This window comes from Perissodus microlepis, chromosome 6, assembly GCF_051167445.1.
Source record: "Perissodus microlepis isolate ML-2025 ecotype Zambia chromosome 6, ASM5116744v1, whole genome shotgun sequence".
In the NCBI taxonomy this organism is placed as follows: domain Eukaryota; kingdom Metazoa; phylum Chordata; class Actinopteri; order Cichliformes; family Cichlidae; genus Perissodus; species Perissodus microlepis.
The window spans coordinates 23,406,382-23,423,956 of record NC_140466.1 but is presented as its reverse complement, the minus strand read 5'-3'; the positions used below and the strand labels follow the sequence as shown (position 1 = coordinate 23,423,956).

The 17,575-nt window shown below is 42.0% G+C and overlaps 1 protein-coding gene across 4 annotated transcripts in view; it reads left to right on the top strand.

Moving 5' to 3' along the window:
* Positions 1–17,575, top strand: part of bnc2 (basonuclin zinc finger protein 2) — a 170,999-nt gene that overhangs the window by 137,572 nt on the left and 15,852 nt on the right. The window lies entirely within an intron of this gene.

Genomic DNA, 17,575 nt, shown 5'->3' with positions numbered 1-17,575 from the left:
TGATCCCTGACAAAAATCCAGCCCGTTGAGGTGACACAGTACAAAGCGTTTTTACTACTTTACCAAGCTGACAAACCTAATTACTGTGGTAAAGTTCAAGGGATCAGTCTTAGATCAAGTCTCCTTAGTACTGTGAGCTGCACACCCAGTGTCCCTCAGGAAAGGCATATCTCAAGATTCCACTGATTTGCAGGATTCCTAAGCTTAAACACTGAGCATGTCACTGAAATTCCCATAGCTTTAACTTTACAGGTTTAGCTGTTACAGGGTAGAAAATGTCTGGTTTGCTTTTTGAGTTAGGCAAAATCTCTTTTGTCTATTTGTTATGCAGACTGCTGTAAAGGTTGAGGACCTCCGAGACTTAAATGTTTGTATCAAGGATATCTTATGGGATATGAAAAAAGCATATTAATGGCCTTTTTTTCCAACACAGTATGATTTGAGAGCTAAAAATAGACAGTTCCAGGCACCGTTTCTGGCTGAGCGTCAGAAGCTCACCCTTGTGCAGCAGTGGAATGAATTCCTCGGTATTATGACCACATCAGTTGCTTCAGCTCTTTGAAATAAATGCAGCACATAGTCCCTTTTTTTTTTGCTGTTATCAGAGCGTCAGCCCAGCCACCTTCTCCCTTTATGGTCATGTTTTGCTAATCTTGCTACTGGCCTGCATGTTTTAAGTTGAAACAGGTGTTGCAGTTAGAACACAATCTTGTATTATTGCAAGCACCTCAGCGCATACTCCTACAAAAGCTGTGTTTTCTTTACAGATTCCTTTCTTGGCCATGACGCCGGCACCTTGTTTCAGATGAGTTAGAGACTGAAAGAAAGGGGAACATTAAATTTGGTTTGATATGGGTGACATTTTATATATCGACTTGCTAGGGGTTAGATATACTCGTCAGTGCTCCAGAAAGCATCCATGTGCTCACACTAAACCAGTCAAGACTAAAGTCACGTTCAGTGTGAGTCACAGCTCATCATTTCTTTCTTTCTTTTTCCCCTCTATCTGTGTGCGTGTTAGCAGGTAGGTGAGTGTTACTGTCTGCCTTAAAATCAAAGAGATATAAAGTAGCCTAAAAATCAATCTGGCACAAGACCCAGCGAAGGTTTCGGCTTTGGTCCCCTCAGCCACCCTCCTCTCTCTTGCCTTTTCTTCCATTTTTATGTCTTAGGATAGAGAGATTAAAGGGAGGGCATGTCTCAACCCTGAAGAACTACCATCAGTCAAAGATGAGCAGTGCCAAGCTCCTCTCTGTCTCCTCTTTCTCTGTCTCTCTATCTGTTGAATACACAGCTTCCCCTGGCGCTCTTTGGCCCCTCTCTTCATCCATAGCCCACTCGCACACACATCACACCCATGATTTACTGTCATAAACTCTCATCTGTGTGCCTTTATGCATGGATGTGAGTCAGTCTGTGTGCATGTGTGTGTACATATGTGATCTTTGCATGGCAGCAGCCACATCAAATACACTAAAGAAGCACTCCTCTGAGACATTACCCCATCCATTCACATCCCCCCACAGTGATTCCAATGCAGCAAAAAAATAAAATAAAATAAAAGTCAAACATTTCAAAACCTGAAAAAAATAATAAATAAAAGAAAAGGCAGACTACATCTGGCACAATGTCTGCACTTAAGTTTTCCAAGTATGTGTCTGGGGAGGAGATCTAGTGGGACGGAGCCCGAGTCGGCTTGGAAGCAGTAGAAACGGATGTCACACTGGAAATTTATATAGTGCGGTTCAGGGAGCAACGGCTGTAAATTGACAAGTGATGCTTGTGAGCAGCGTTACCCGTCTGCTTTCTTTTCTCTCATCTTCTATCTTTTTTCCACCCATCTTTTCTTCTCTTAGCGTAGCTGTTACCTTTTTACATCTGTGCACGCCCTGAGTGTTATTGTTAACCGGTGAGAGACAAAAACACACCAAAAGGGTAAAGGGGGGCTGGGCTCTGTGCATAGCCATGGGGGAAAATTACCTGTATTCCCAGCGTGACATGAAGTCATGACAGACAAAGGCACATCTGAAGCAATCATCTGATTAGCGTCACTCTTATGTCTTTTAGAGATGATCAGAGTGTGAAAAGACGGGGAGCTGTAATACAACAATATGAAAACAAAGTCGCCATGGGAACCTGAAAATGTCAGAAAAAATGTGCTTTAAAAAAATCTGATCAGCTTTAACTACAATTCCTGTCATTTCCTTCTGGAAATTGTTTAATGTGGCCCACACTCTGAGTGTGTGTATACATCTGTGCTGATGTTTGATCGTGTCATTTTACTGTATTAATGTCGGTAATGGCAGCACTCTTCTTCAATAATGCAAGACCTTTTCTCTGTCCCTCCTCCACATCGCATCATGTTTGGAGTGACAGCCAGCGTCCCCTTTCCGCTTAGGCCAACTAAACACGCAGTAACAATTACAAGACTAGAACACGGGAGGAGGACATTACACTGAAACAGATATACAAAAAGAAGAAACACAACTTACAAATTTGTAGTAATTTGTCAAATTAAGAATTTTTTGGAGGAAGAGGGGGAGTGAGTTAAACAAGAGCCTCAAGACAAAGACCAGTCATGTTGTTGTGATTCACCAAATTAAAGATTTGATTTGGCCAACATTTTATTCTTCCCTTCCTGAGAGAATAACCATGCATTACACTACAAAAAAAGTCATTTCAAAATAAAACTCCTTAGTTTTTATAGACCTTTACAATGTAAAAGCACAGGTCTGAACATTTGTCTTACTAAAATAAAAAATATCCTGGTCACAAAATAACAGACACAAACAAAACACTAACATAAAAGTGTTCTAATACTACACAATGTGTTGCAGGAGTTTGAGGAGGATCGCAAAGCTGCAGTTAGCCAAGTACTCCACAGTTTGACAGTTACAGATTTCAAATGAACATTTTATTAACTGAAAATAATTTTTTATTTTCAAATATAAAAATCCACGAAAATCTTTCTGTGAGCAGCAGTCTTCCTGGTCACACTGCCTTATGGTGTGAGCCAGAGCGAAATGTTCAGCCACAGCATCTGGTAGATTGTGATTTTCATTCACTAACAACGACACACACCAATTGAGAACAGACAGATGCCAAGACGACCATGCAGCTCTGTTTTGCTTTGGGAAACATGCTGTCACATCTTGGCCTTCCAGAGAAAGAAAAAAATGGGCAGAAGCATCACTTGGGCGCAGACACGCGACCTCTCTCGCAGTCGCTCCCGTGCGCATGCACGTGAAATGTCACAGGCCTGAACGTCAGTGCGGGTGCCAAGAGGATGATGCCCCCTCAGGGTGACTGCTTGATAAGAAGGCTGAATTATACTGTAGCACCCGTGCAGCATGACATGAGTTACTTGCCACCCCTACCTTCTCTCTTCCGCTCTCTCTCTCTCACCCCTCTCATTAACCTCCAGTCTGATTGCCCCCAGGACTCCCTCGTGCTAATTAGAGGGGGAAATATGTCTACGATGCATGCGCCCCTGTACAAACGCGAGCGCACAGTTTTGCGCAGCTGACAGAAAGGCTGCTGTAAAGTGTAGGTGTGAGAATCAAAGGCTCGTCTGCTATTGTTTCATGTATGTTCTGAAAGTGTTGGCAACCGCAGGGTTAACCCCAGCAGGTGACGGTAAGCAGCACTGTTGATCCCCCTTTTTTCTCTTTTTACACAGACAGCCTTCATCTCTGGAGTGCTCACTTCTTGATTTAGCTGCGCTTGTCTCAACATGACACAATTAGGGATGAAAGGGATATGAAACTGTGAATTGATCATTTTCACCCTGTCAGTCGCTCTCATTACAAAGGCCATTGCTACAGTACAAACAATTTAATAACAGTTTTTGATGACTAACTCAAATAAGATCTGCAAATTAAACGCACTCGGAAAACATATAATTAACGTAATTCCTGCATGTTTTAATGAGGATTGACCTGTGGTGGTGAGATACTCAGCAGGATGCAGATTATCTGATGGCTGGGGGAATCACTTCACACACACACACACAGACAAAGGCTCACACAATGACTGTTCCCAGCTCCTTGGCGAATTAAAGCCTATTGACAGAGCGGCAGTGCGGCGTCCTCCGGCGCAGACGTTTCTAATAGCACTTTGACATCTCCATTTAGGAGTCCTTTTGTGTCCTAGGGAGCAATTTATGAATAACGAAAGGGCCTATTTTCTTCTTTTGTTTTACATGCTGTTAGGGACAAGCATGAGCTGACACAAACATGTTTTGGGAGTTGTACAGCAAATAGCCATTTGTACCTGGACTGGAGCTGGGGACAACTGGGGAAGGAATAAAAGAGTGGCCGGTATGGACCGAGAGAGGCGCGAGGGAGTGCGTGGAGCGGCCGGGTAAAAGGGAGGGTATATAAGAGCACTTGAGTGCCAGCATAGATGTAGTCACTTCTCCCTGTGGACAAAAACAGGCCCCTCTGCACCATGGCATGATTTTTCACTTTAGCAGGCAGCACTCAGTACTCCTCCTTCAGTCCTCCTCTTCTTTCTCCTCTTCTCTCAGTCCCTGCGTGCTTCAATGATTCCATCATTCCCTTTCATTCACTCTTGACTACAAGGGGCACAAGTGCACGCTCTTGCACACACACACACAAACACACTTTGACCCATTTGCCCCCCCACCCGCCTTGGGTAGTAAATAATTCCATTGTGAGGGCCATTAGCGAGTATATCAAGGGTTAAGAGGGGAAATGCACAGGCAGTCAGATGGGCGATTAGACAATAAGAAGATGAAATGTCTACTATTGTTGTGTTGCTTATTGTTTCACAGAGCTCACATTAGACCTGTGGCTAATTCATAAGCTTAATGTCCTTTTATCTGCCCCCTTTTTTTTGTCAGCTACATGCTGCAATGATGAAGACATTTACACACACCCGTACACAGACACACATTGTTTTGTAGTGCGACCTTATTCGCATATGGCAGCCGGTTTCTGCCAAAATCTAATGATCAACAGACCTGCTTCCCATCACCATGTAGAATTCAACATCCCTTCAGACTAAAGGAAACGTAAGCTCCAATTGTGTAAAGCACAGAGGACGGAGCCAAAACATGTCGTCTGTCCTCCTGCATTCCTGCGGCAAAACCATGCTGTTTCACGTTAATGCTCTGCGTTCCCGCACGAGGATGAGGGCTTACAACAACGCCATATTAGTCGAAGACTGCACCTTACATGACTACACCACAGTCTTTAAAAGTGACATAGCCCTTAAAGAATTAGTGTCACCAAGCCAGAAACCTCACTACAAAGACCGAGTCTGAACCCTACGGTGAATCTTAATTGTGTGTAGATGTGTGCTAGCGCATGACCCGCGTGTTTGTGTTTCTGTATCGCAGAAACGGCCTGCAGTGAATCCTATGCACATGAACTTGTAGACACCCTAACTGGTCCTCTGAGCCTTTAGTTCAGCCACTGTCAGAGGGATCCTTGTATTTTTCCACAGGCATGTCAGAGGATTACACAGTCCCTCTGCTGTTTCACTGACCTCCCCCTTACACACACACACACACACACACACACACACACACACACACACACACACACATCAAAGCAGCCCAGCGTATAGTGCCCAGCACTGAGGCACACTTGCCCATTCACTCAGCAGGCCGCTGGCACACACTCCACATCTGCCTGCAGGGATTGCCAATGGCAAGTATGGCCTCTGTGAGTGCATGTGTGTATAATGTGAGTTTGCTTACAAGGAAAACACAACATATGCTTTTTGTCTGGCGCATGTGAGAAGAGAGTGTTTACAACTAGTGATGCGACACATTTTGTGCAAGCAAGTGGAAGTGGAAAAAAAAAAAGAAGAGGAAAAACCCCCAACTTTCTTTTGTTTTTTTCAAAGTGTCATATTGTAGCCATTTCAGCCGAACAAACAAACAAAAAAGAAGGCCTCAGTTTCTATTTCGTTGTAGTCTGCCAAAATATGGGGCTAGAAAACAAGCATTTATCATGGAGTGTAACACATTTATTCCAAAACCAGGTTCCAATCATTTTATTTAATAATCACAATGTTGCGTAAACAGGAAATTGTGTCTCTCTCTGAAAGCAGCATAAGGATCAGACAATTCCCAGCACTATTAACAATCAAACGTGTTTATAATCACTAGTTTGCTATATAGGAGGGAAAATTGGATGCAGAAAGGTGTTTTGGACTCAGCCAAATAGGTACATACAGTATAAACAGGTACAGGGTGGATATGTACTAGATTTATATGCAACATAAATTATTAAACACCGAGGCACATTGGTTGAGGGGAAGATAATATGTGAATAATCTCTGATCAATATATAGAGTTTAATGGTAACGTGGTTTCTAATTACGCCCCCATTTGACCACACACTCACCTCTTCGCCCACCTTTTTGTTTTCTTCGCCTTTCTAAGCTCTGCTCCCATCCCACTCTTCCCCTGTCAGCCGCTTTGGCCTACACACAGGGCAACTATGCGAGCACAATACAAATCAATGGGTTCACACATTAACACGCAGACACACAGCAGACAAGGTAAGCGCTCCAAGACCTCTAACCCAAAAACCTCTAGCCCTCCAGGTTGATCAATAGCCAGAAAAAAAGCATTAACGGCCCCTCGCACTCTTTCCATCTCTCTTATTCTGCACTAATCACTTTCTCGATGTTGCCTCCCTCGCCCTTTCCCCCTTTCTTCTGCTGTAGGGAGGAAAGTTTATTTCCCAGAGCTCCTTAGAAATCCCAGAAGCCTGCATGCCCCCATCTCACCTCCAAGCCACAGCCAGACACCCAGTTAGATGCTATTACTATCGTCAGCTCCCCCCTTCCTCCATCCCAACAAGACGCAGACAGAACCTGGACATTAGTTAATCCATACTTATTGCATCTGGGTTCCTCTCACAGCCTTGTAATTCATATGGAGAGACATATTAGCGCGACATATTAGGTTGGCACAGGTCTATGAGGTGAGATGCTAGGCTGACACTAAATCGACTTAGCCGAAGCCTCACGGGATGTTGTAGGGCACTGCTGCTAGCTGACGACTAGGGCACGGTCTGCCTGTATTGAGTTTCAGTGATGGCTGTTTAGCTTGTAGTGCTACACGGGAAAGAGAGAGGGATGGGGAATGGAAGGTGCTCTGGCTCATTGCGTTTACTGACAGGAACCCTGTGGACCGCAAGGCTAAAGAGATCAATAGCATTGCACTGCACAGCACTACCAGACCAGGGCAGACCCAAACACAGGAAGATTGGATTACACTTAAATCAAGAGAAGCTTACGCCGTTATCAACACAGCACAAACACATTCAATTTGCACTTAAATTTTAAATAACTATTTAATATTCTGATATGCTATCATATCCCATTTCTAAATGTTTTCTATGCAAATTTCTGCTGTATATTTGTGCAAAAACAAATGTGCAATCTGTCCCAACTTTTGATAGACACGCGCTCACAGGTTATCATTATTATTATTATTATTTTTTGGTCTGGCGATCCTGGAGCTGAGCCTCCAGGTGGTCCTACATCCCCTCTCTGAACAAACAAAACAGTGGTTTGCTCCACTTCCCTCATGTCACCGGGGCCACGTGCAGACATTGTCTGGCCCACCCGGCCTGCCAGGGATTTGCTGCTGGGTCACAGAGTTGACATTTATTAAAGGAAGTTGCATGGAGAGTTACGGGGAGTTGACAGTCCTCTCATCACGTTGCACTGTAGAATTCAGAGACTTACGTGGTACACACCCGTCTCTGTTTTCAACAATGAAAGAAACAACGACTCCGTTAAGCACTGTATGACCCCCCTGAGAATGACAGCTTCCATTTCCCCTGAACAGTGCCACTGGGTTTAGAGTACAAGATTTAGGGTATAAACCATTTTAAAAAGAGCCCAAACTTGCAGCTAAGTATAAAATATGTTTGATTAGAAGGCAAAAAAGGTCAAATCCTAAGAATACAAATAATGTGAAAATCTAAATTACTCTAACTGGTCAGTATGAATGATGGTGAATGAATATTTGTGGGCCGCAAGGGGAAATGCAGAGTTTAGTGAACCATGAGGAACAATGAAAATCTAAAAAGGAGAAGTTGAGTGAAATGGATTGAGTGTGTTGAGGACCAGATGTGCTGTGGATGGATCAAACATCTGCTGGCTTTGAGTCCTGAATGCCCCCTCCCAATCATCCACCCGTTCTCTCCATGCTTCATGATAAACTTTCGCACTTTGCTATATATAAGCCGTCACATCTTTTAACTGTTTAGCTTCACCCCGAGCACTAGAAATGAAAGTTATTCGCTTGAGGTGTGACACGGCATATATCCACAAACATGTACGGAGAATTTTAAAAAAAAGAAAGAAAAGAAAAGAAGTGCGCTGAAATTTTAGAGTGCATATTTGATTCTCTTTTTCTGTTATTGTTCTCCATTTTGTATGTTTTGATGGTCTAGAGCTTTTCTTGGTGTATAAGTTACAGTACAAAGAGGCAGCAGCAGATGGTAATGGTGTTTATTTTTGCAGTAAGTAATCACCATTCTGGAACTTATGACAGTAGACAGGCCCAGGGACCTGGAACCATTCCCCGTGAGACCTGAGCACCACTTCCTGTTGTACCCACATAATCGCAGACGCAGACATACACAATCATACACAATCATACACACGCACAAAAAAACCTCCTCTGGGCCAATGGCTTTGTGAGCCCCTGGGCCACAGGGATAGATGTGCTCTGGCACATAGGTTGGGGTAGTGTAAATTACACTGCAGCCACACTGGCACCATTCACGTCCAAGATGAATGAGCCAAGTTACATGCCAGGCAACAATTCTAGTGAGGGAGTTTAAAAGAGGAAGACCGCGCCGTTTGCAAGTGGGGAGCATTTTACTTTGTCGGGATGTTATTTCACTCGCAAAAACAATATTCTAAACATACTTACAGACGTCCGTCATAATTACGGAAGTGCTACTAGCGTTTTCCACTCTCAGATACTTGCCTTTGACGTCTCATGTCATCTCACTCTAATAACAAAGCACAGTTTAAAAATGTCTGTTTCGCTCACATGATTATTCAGTTTAACTGACAACCAAACAAATCAGCATACCACAACTACGTTCAGCCTTTTTTCTTCAGTTTACAAAACACATTTCTAAATGGTTTTCATTTTTAATTTGTGCGTTGATGCAGTCACTGTTCTCCCACTCACCCCTCAACTATACACACGTAAAAACAATTAAAAATATATTTTCAGTCTTGAAAAACTGTGACACCGCAAAAGACTTCAAATACAGATTTATACAGGAATACCCTGCAGAAGGCCCTCCACTTTCTTCTTCTTCTTCTTTATTTTTTATAAACCGTCCCTTCAAAGATTAACTGTTGGCCCGTCTGCTTTATTAGACAGTTCAAAGTAAAAACAAACAGAAAGAATGTGACAGTATCTGAGAGAGTAATAACAGTTGATTTAAACCCCAGGATTTCGAATTTGCATGGTCAGCTGCGAAGCCAACTAAAACATAAAAACGCACTGAAAAATACGAAAAAATCCGAGCCCTTATCCAGCAGTTACTGATATGTGTTCCTCCTTTATTTTTTGAAGGCCAGCATAATATACTGGTGCTATAAGTGATTTATAATTACAGAGTCCCGAGCAACATTTTGTTGCCAGTTCCAAACAGCCTGTATCATAGATTCTTAGTTAATATGACAGACACGGATTCCTTTGGGGCACTCAGACCCCCTAGTGGTCCTTGCTCCATATGTGATTCAGTCTGGCAGTGAAATACTGTCAGGGAAAGGAGTGGGGTGGAGGGGAAGGTACCAGAGAGAGATAGGCTCGAGTTAATGGTCTTGCATCTTCCTGGCAGCATGTCAATAATGGCTCTGATCACATTAAATAAAGAGTCCATTAGCTTATTCTCTTTCCTCCTGCATGCTCCACAGCAGAAGCACAGGAGAAAGCTGAAAAGCTCTTCTAATGCAGTGTGTCTGCACGTTACAGACACCTCTATCTGTTTCCAGCTAGACCAAAAGAAAATGACTTGGGAAGTTTACCTGCAATCCATTATCTGTTCTCTGCTTCCTTTTACACGCTAACGTGGAAGTGATGTGTTGATTATGTTGTTGAGACTTTTGCTGACATTTTGGGACGTAGGTCATATACCTATGTGGACAAGTTATCATATATTGATTGTATTAGCTGCAGACCCTTTACGTTTAAGCTTTACTTGAGTTTAAGTGTGTTTACTAACCTACAGTAGCGATAGAATGTGATAATGTGTGTTACACAAAAGAAGAAAAGATTTATACATCAAGACACAGTGCAATAATATAAGCATGTAGCCAAAGAGCAAATTGTGAGCATATGTTAATACACCTTCTACATGCCTGCTTCCTGCCAAAATAGTAATCAAGACAAAGGAGATGTGATATAAGACTGAAATGAAAGCATTTCGACCAATACACACACACTGGACAGACAGAGCATTTCTCAGCCGCCTCACTGCTCTCCATTGGCCCTGGAGGGAGCGCAGAGGCCCCCACATCTGTCTCCCAGGCCCACGACAGACCTGGCTGCTGTAGCCCGACCCAGGAGATCACACGAATCATCCTCAATTAATGTGAACCATCAGGCATCCCCTCGCTGCCTCTATCACTCCACCCTTCTTCTCTGAGGCGTCCCCTCTAGCTCAGTGCTGGGTCTGCTGAGTTTTACGCATTGACCACAGCTACGGTTCCTTAGCACAGCTGGGTGAAGTAAGCCAGTGTTTTTTGTGTGTGTTATTGTGCACTTTGTGCAAAGAGACAGGGAATCAATACATCAGCCCAGTCCCAAATGCTGCTTACATGTAAGTGCTGCGAGGCGGTTCTTCAGAGGTTCTGAACTTAGAGAACAGCCGACATTGCTCTGCAGTGCACCGGGGCCTGAAATGGCTTCCATGTGCTGCCCCATCTGCACCTCTGCTGGGCTGTGGCCAAAGGACTGTCCTTTCCATTTTTTTAAAGACACTGAGTGCCGGCTTTTAACAAGCACAATGGTGGTGGTGGTGGATGTCAGGAGAGTTAGATGAGTCAGAGGTTAGGAGACCTAAAATGACGGATTTGTTTTCAAAAACAGATAATGAAAAAAGACAAGTCGGCGGAGAGAGAAATGGAAACTGTTTACTGAAAGCCACCTGGAACATTGTATGTGCCAGGTTGTGACTCACTGTCTGTGGTAAAGTATTCTATAATAACCCCCCCCCACGTTCCCCTCACCCTCCATCCTCGTCATCCGCAACACTATAAATCTTACTCCAGTCGATTAGTGTGCCCTTAGCAACAACCAACACGCAGTCATGAATTTTTAACCAAAGCCTGAGTTAAATCAGGTTGAAAGGTGAAGGAAGGGTATCTTGTGGCCTGCTGCTTGATCAGTGTGTCTGGTATAGCTAAATAAGCCCCGTGGCCTCTTCATATTTACTCACACCAGAGCCCGGCAAACAGCGCTCTCGGCCAGTGATGAGAATTATATTGACCAAGGCAATGCCCTTTGCACGGTTGTTAATTATATGATAAAGCAGGCATAAAACTTGAACAGATATGTTCCAAGTTCTAATCAGTAATGTAAGTTGGTGCAAAAGGTCTCATCTGGATTTTCTTGAATCAATCGCTTGTCTTTTGGATTTAGTACTTCTAGCTTTTTTTTTCTGAAAAAAAAAAAAAAAAAAATCAAGCCTAGTAAAATCTAACATTCTTTTAATCAGATCTTTGGATCCAGTATTTTATTCCAAACTAAGCTGGTACTTATGAAAATTATTTTTATTTAGCCATTTCTAAAGTATCCCAGTAAAGCTGTTTGTGAAATTCCAGTCACATGAATGGATGCTGTTTACATTTTGCAGTCTGAAGCTGTCATACACATTACATACATATATTACTCTTCTTTGTGAAATGCCTGTCCCTGCAATAAGCATGCACTGATTTCTGATTGCTCCACCAGAATACTGCTGTGTGTCTACTTATATTAATAAATATATAGTAGTGCATTCACTAACTTTCACCATATAAGATGCAAGTCAAGCTTCTGCAGCATTGAAAACATCAAGCATATAGGGCGCATACACGTGGTCAAAATAAATTCTTCTGATCTGCAGATCATAAATGAGGAAATTACCAAGATCACAGAGTTCAAATTTCCACCTCTAAGATTCTTTGAAATGTCCTCCACCCACGTCTGGACGTAGCTACTGTTACTGATTTCCCTGTGGTTCATCACAGGGGAAGAAGTAGAGCTGGTTGTTCACACATGACCTCTGACCTACCATTGGGAAGCCAATGGGGAAGCGTCCTGTGTCTTGGGAGCTCTTGCCCTCTGATGTGATGGCTCCAGGCAGTGGGCTTTGCGTGAACCCATCACCCATGGCACTGCTTGCCACTAGATATGCTGCATTATTCATACAGCCCAATATAGGGTGGGGAGAGAAAGAGAATATGGAAAAGGAAGCATGAAGGTTCAAGACCTTCTCAGATCACAAGGAACTTCTGCTTAACCTCCATTGAAGTGGCGGACACAGGAATAGAGCAGGGTTTTTTTTTTTTTGAAAAAGAACTGGATCTGAAAGCAGGACTGGAGATCAATGGGGATTCCCTCGAGGTTAAATGGAGATTGCATTCACTGTAAGGTGATTGGTGAATCAATGTGGTTCCCATGGTTTGGTTTGCCATTGTGAAAATTGATCCTGACTAATACAAGCAAATGCTCTTATGATCAGTACAGATATTTTAGTGAACAAGTGTAGCCATCTTTATGCACAGACTCTACATTAAAGAGTGGGCTATACGAGGGTAGGCATCCTCCCATTTAAGTTAGTACACACTATAGTGCTTTGGTTAACCCAATTATCTAATCTTTGATGAATCAGTTGCAAACAGGGACAGAAAAATCATCACATTATCTCTAGATAGCAGATGGTGGTATTATATTCTACCTGCTTATTAGCCTATGGATACTAAACATAATTACTAATTATTTGCAGCACATGAAATCATTTTAACCTTTTTAGATCAGAATAACGGTCTGTCGAGTTGACCAATGAGCTCCTGCCCCTCTTTATGTGATATTAAGTGGTGATCCCTGCCCAAAAACTAGTAGCTTACTTTCTGCAGCTCCTTTACTCAGTAGGGATCGCCACAATGGGTCGCTGCTGATTTGCACCAGATTTGCACCTTTCCTGATGCAGCAGTAAATGGATTTATGTCTTCTCCCGGGATCAAACCGGGGAGCTTTTGCTTGCTAGGGAAATGCGTAAACCACTACACTGTGTATCCACTCTGCCCAAGAACTAGTAATAATATGAATCCAGCCTCATCTCTAGAGCAATAAATTCAACAATTCCCAAACAGGATATTTTTTGCACCGTGATCTGCACGCTCTTAACAAATTATACAATCCCTTTTCCGCCAAATTAAGGTAGCGATTACACTAAACAGTCATTAAATGTGGGCTAAACATCAAGTGTGTTAGACCTAGCTGTCTCCATTAAGTTTCCCAAAACTGAAAAAATGGTTGGAGTTTTATCTACACCCTCTTCACAGTTAGTACAAAAAGGGTATTTTCTTCTGACTGTCAAAAAGAATGAATTTTTTTCCTCATTACAGTAACACTGCAGAACATCAGCAGTAATAATATGTCAGTAAACCAATCAAGCAGTCGACCTGAATCCCTTCTCCGTCTCTACTGTATACAAAAGTATAAGTGTAACACTGTGTATTTGTAACATTCCCCCTTTTTCCCAAAGCCTGGCTCTCTCTCTTTCTCTCTCGCTCTACTGCTTTCTGAAGAGACTCGGTCAGTGAGTATGATAGGTGATGATTAGTGAAAAGCATATACATGTTAAGCTGTTAATCCCTAATGCACACCATCCACTATAACAATGCTGCTCACCCCAGCTTTTAATACAGCCCAGCACATAAACTTCTAATTGCATAATTGCCTGATTTGTTTTAACTGACACTGGTACTGGCCCATGACAAGGCCATCATTTGCTCATCCTCATTGTCAGCAATCTGCAAGGTAGATGCCCAACTACACACCCATTACACAACATCCAGCACCACCACGGTAATAGAGGCGGCGGTGAATTAAGAATGCGTTGCGGCAGTGCAGAGATGAATAAATACAGCAGTTGCCAGATTAATTCTGAGAGACGTGGAGGGAGGCAGATAAAATAAACTAACAGCAGAAGCTGTCCACCAGATAAAGTGGGTACCCCATCGTCTCTCTGCTGTAATTATTGGCTAATAGTCATTAACCTGGCAAACAGAGGTTTAGCTGCATTGTTTAAAGGACTCTGGGATGGATAATGACAGACTAATATGTCATAGCACTAGGGGAGATGGGGGAGGGGTGGATTAATGAGATTTTACTGGAGGGAGTGTACAAGAAGAGGTGGGGCACGACTGGAAAATATAGGGGGAAGAGGGCCACATTAAGCTAATTGGAAGATGAGTGCCTACTTGTAAAAGTGCTTCTAATGGCATATTTGTTTCTCTCACAGCATCAGAGGGCTAATGCAGGGGAGTGGAGTTGTGACACTTACGGCAGTGAGGAATACAGGGGACTGTGGTTGTCTGCAAATGTGCGTCCACACACATTAGATGCTCGTTTTAATATAGGAAATCTGTTTTTATTAAAATCATCGATTGTCACTGTTAAATTTTTGGTTCAAATGGATTTTTTTGCTGTGATATTTGCAAAATATGTTTTTTCATCAGTTACAATCTGCAGTGGCTTTTTAAAACACACACACACACAAAACTTTTGTTGAATGTTTTTTCTTGGCTTAAAGATACATAGCTGCACGTACATGAAGTGAACTTCAGTCAAGTGTGTCCCCTTGCATCTTTTTCTCATCAGATTTATCCCAGTTGTGGATTTGTGTTGACGCTGCACCAAGGCTGACCCAGCCCAAACGCATGTTGACTGGCCTCCAAAAGTCAATTGACCAGTGAACGAGGAAGGCCTGGATAGCCTCCACTCAGACAGGGTCCAGTGCATAGCAGAACTGCTGACCTGTTCTGACAGCTGGCTGGCCCTAATGGGTTGCAGTTTGGCCTGTGTCATTGTGTTTGGCTTTTGTTTGTGGGGAAGTGAATGCACATGGTTGGACTAGCAGAGACTTAAATCCATGTCTAAGTTCTGTTTTACTCAATCAATGATTGAGATGGTCAGAAAATCGTAACCCACTGAGGCTTATGAACCTGTAAATTTTAGCAGCTTTATTTAATGATATTGCTAACAGCTTCAGACTGTTTCCTGGCATTTATTAATCAGACTTCCATTAGAATTACCTCCTTGTTATTAACTTATCATTCTCATGAATCTTATTTTAATCATGAACTGAACATCAAAGTGGAGAAAATAGGAAACTGATATTTTCATTTTAATTTAATTTAATTAAACATTGCCTGGCTGTAATCCATAAAATGCAAATATTCTTTTGCTGTTTACTGCTCACAAAACAGGCAACATTCAAACTAATGCAACATTAAAACTGCATTTAAAATATTTCCTGCCTGCAATCAGAGGTGTAACTGTAGGTTACCTTGATGTGTTTCAACATATAACAAACATATATAGTTTTTGCCACTAGGAAATATGAATACACCACAGCACTTCTTAGAACTACAATTACTTAAGAAACATCCTGGTTGTGTAACTATTTAAAGATTCACTTTCTAATTTGCTTTCATTTTTTGTTTCAATTAAATCAGATGGAAGTACTAATGCCCAGATGGCCATGCAGTATGAAATAATAGTGTCCAGGCTAGAATTTAAAGTCATACCTCCAGGCTAAAACTCCAGAGCGCACACAGAATGAAAGTGTAAAGTGTTTTTTAATGTATATTTAACAACAAATACCCCAGTGACTATTGATGTTTCGTCTCAGAAGAATCTATTTCTACAGTATATCTGAGGGCATGATATGAAACCACTCACACTTTTATTTTCTCTGCGCTTCTGCTCTTCTTCCTCTGTGTCTCTCCCGTGCTCTCTCTCTCTCTCTTTAGCTGTCTCTCTTTAAACATTTATCTTCTGTTTTCTCCTTACAGGCCCTTTGTGCTTTGTGATGTTGGTTTTTACAGCTTTTTACTCACTAGAGTTGCCATTTATCTTTTATAGATGCCAGCAGCTAGGAGCTCTAAAGAAATGTTACCATTTCAGTGTGACTAATTGTCATCACTTGTGTTGCTCCCTTGATGTCACTTGCGCCTGGTCCCTCAGGAACCAGTGTGTGAACTGCAGTATTTACACTTTCTCTTTCTTTCAACCTGACTATTTCCATCTTGTTCACACAAATATCACATTTTAGAACAACAGCAGAGGAGGCATTAGTGACGAACGCTGTCATTAGTGCTTCAAACCAGAAAGACATAACGGTTCACAGAAGAGGACAAAAGTACAGGGTCGTACTTTCATTTTCAAGATTTGACAAGATTCTTCTTCCAAAGTCCTTCACCGTCTTTTGACATGTGACAGTGTGCACACTTGCAACGAGTCTGAGTTTCTTATTAATGTTCAGCCATTAATAGCACATCTCCAAAAGACACTAGCCAAGCAAAGTGCTCTAGTTGGAGTAAAGCCCATTTCCCACTGGAGCGGTTCTGGTATCCTAGGATGGAAACATGTTTCTCATCATTCCCAGACCTCTAAAAACACAAGAACTGGAAATGACATGGGATGAAATAAATGAATAAATTATCTATTGTTAAATATTGTTATTTTACACTTTTGCTATTTTCATTGGGAGATATTGTCAAATGAATAATTGGTTAAAGACTGACAACAACATGGATATTTATTACACAGGATTTCACCTTCAGTATTTTAAGTAAAAGAAGCTGTGTATTCCTCCAATCTCATTGAAATATTGATCAGATTTCCATTTATAGTTCCGTAGGTTGCACAACATTTAAAACGACTGGCATAAACACATGATAAATAACTACACTGCCCAATGATAGGAACACGATCTCAATGCCGCTATCAAGGCATCATCAAGCACCTTGAAGAAACACGAGTTTTTATCTCTTTTATTTGAGCATCCAAACCCATTCCTTAAATGCATAGTGTCTTCCCTCAAGCATTTCATTGCCTTGGAAATAGAGAAAGCACTAAGTAAATTGCATGTGAACTACAGCATGGTAGTGAGTTGCATTAATTATTCTATTATTTCTTCTTTTCTTTTTTTTCTTTCTGGCTCCCACAGTTTTGTAAACATCCCTAGGTGTAGTTTGTGTACAGAGGGAGTCCCTGCAAGAGTTCAGTTCTTTCTCTCAGATTAATATGCCTCCAATGCTTTGAGTCACAGAGACTTGCTAAAAAGACCCACCTCAGTGCTTTTGATTTGTTTGCTTAAAACGTTATTGAACTTGTTACTCTCATCACGGTGTGATTAGTGGGCAGATTTTCAGGAAAGATTTCTTCTTAAAAATGAATATGTGAAGAGTAGATGGAAAAGAGGGACAGTGGAGGAGGGAGGTTTTCAACAAAGCTCTGTTAGTTACTTGTCGCTCCAGGGGCCTCTGAATTTCATGAGCAGAA